Source organism: Pteropus vampyrus, unplaced genomic scaffold, assembly GCF_000151845.1.
Source record: "Pteropus vampyrus isolate Shadow unplaced genomic scaffold, Pvam_2.0 Scaffold474, whole genome shotgun sequence".
NCBI lineage: Eukaryota > Metazoa > Chordata > Mammalia > Chiroptera > Pteropodidae > Pteropus > Pteropus vampyrus.
In genome coordinates this window covers 253,237-255,426 of record NW_011889255.1, presented here as the reverse complement: position 1 = coordinate 255,426, position 2,190 = coordinate 253,237, and the positions used below count along the sequence as shown (strand labels likewise).

The 2,190-nt window shown below is 29.7% G+C and overlaps 1 pseudogene; it reads right to left on the bottom strand.

Annotated features, from left to right (window-relative positions):
- LOC105307090 overlaps nucleotides 1-2,190 on the bottom strand; it is a 5,972-nt pseudogene that overhangs the window by 749 nt on the left and 3,033 nt on the right.

The window sequence follows — 2,190 nt, the reverse complement described above, 5'->3', positions numbered from 1 at the left end:
TTTCAAAGTGATTTAATATCAGTATTTATTTTCATTATTTCACTGTAAATTCTACTTAATAGAATCAGAAATATATAGGAGTTACTTTAATAATATGACACATTTGCTATTATGTGTGAAATATTAATTTTAAATTTAGAAATATAAACAAAAGCTTAATATCACTGTAAAGTAGCTCATATTTACCTTTTTTATTTGGGATTTGGCTGAATTTTTTTCACAAAAGAGGGATTAAATATTTAAATTACTGTAGGTGAAACCACCTGTTTCATCAAACATATTCAAGACACCTTCAAAATATTGTTCATTCTATGATCCAGCAATTGCTCAGAGAAAGGAAGTTCAAAAGCCTCATAATTAGCACAGTGTAGTATTATGCATGGTTAGAGAGACCTTCTGATGCCACAGAGTAGACATTTCAGAATAAGGTCAAATACAAATGACAACTTGTCATATAATAAGGATACCAAATTGGCAAAATATGGACATAAAAAAGAAATGCTATTGGAAAAACTTGGCGGCATTACAGGAAAAATAAGCTCTTCTTAGTATCTTCTTCTATAGCAGAAAAATGTCCAAATGATACACTGGTTCAAATATGTTAGAGAGTGAAATGACATAAGTATTCTAGAAAACAGGTTTTTATAACTTTGGAGTAAGGAAAATTTAACTCAAAATTTAGAATGCAGGACCCAAAAATTGAAAAACAGAAAAACCTTTGTGAAAATATATAATTCTGCATGATAATAAGAAACAAACCTCTAAAGTGAAGTCAAAAAGAATTGATATAAAAGAAAACATAATTACAAATAATATCTCAATAAAGTACCCTTGGCTTATTCTTAAATATTGAATATAATAAAAAATATAAATAGAAGTAGAAACCATAAATAGAAAAATGGACTAAACAGATGGAGTAACAGTTCACAGAAAAGACAGGAAAATCATTCCCTAAACATATGGACAGATACTCAACTTCATTTCTCTCTCCTTCTCTTTCTCTCTGTCTCTATCATCTATCATCTATGTATCTATCTATCATCTATGTATGTATGTATCTATCATCTATGTATCTATCTATTTATCTATCTATATCTATCTATCCATCTATCTATCTATCTATCTATCTATCTATCTATCTATCTATCTATCTATCTATCTACCTACCTACCTATCATCTATCTATCATCTATGTAACAACTATCATTTATCTATAATCTATCTAACATCTATCTAACATCTATCAATCATCTATCTATTATCTATCTATATGACATAAGAAATTGCTCAGGTTTTGTTTTGAGAGAGTGAAACAGGCATCATTGACCAATGATACAATCGTGTTTACTCTTTGAATCAACCAGTGATACACGAACATATGTTGTTATGCAGTAGCATGATATCGCAACGAGTTTGTACTTGCAAAAGGTTATAAGCTACTCTGAATAATCATGAGGGTTTTCTCTCTCCAACTAAGCCTTATTTTTGATACTGTTATATATTATTTTTAATTCCACAACTATATAATGCTTCTAAAATATAACTTTTTAAATGTATCCAAGTTTTTCTAGTGTTTGCAACAAGAAGACTGGCTCTCGGAGACCTGTGAATCTTAACCAGAAATGGACGTTATTTCTTTATCTGTTTTAAGTGATGGAAATTTTAGGAGGCTTGGTTTTAAGTAAGTCCTTACATAGAAGTTTTGAGTCATTTATCCAAACCAATTCAGTAGTATCACCAATCTTGAATATATTTTTGTAGTTGATCATTATTTTTCGACGTACAAGACAAATTCATTTTTCTGAAATACTTTGAGGAACAATATTAGTCTGGCACAAAAATAATAAAGGATATTAGATTTTTAAATTATAAACATACGTTCAATAAAGAAAATTTGGAAAATAGAGAAAAAATAGAAAAAATATAATTTCTGTGTGTTCTAAACACTACCTTTCTGTTTTAAGTACTACAATGCGCGCAGTATGATCATGGTTTGTTTTGCTCAACAGTATGCTTCATCCATGTTGGATTTAATTGCATTTTATTCACTTTTGTCGCTCTCTGGTGTTGCTCTGTGCAGAGTTATCACAATCATTTTCCATCCTAATTTGATAAGGATTTGACATTAAGAATAATGCAAAGATGAACGTTTTTGGACGCATCCCTGGCACACGCACACAGGGACTTCTT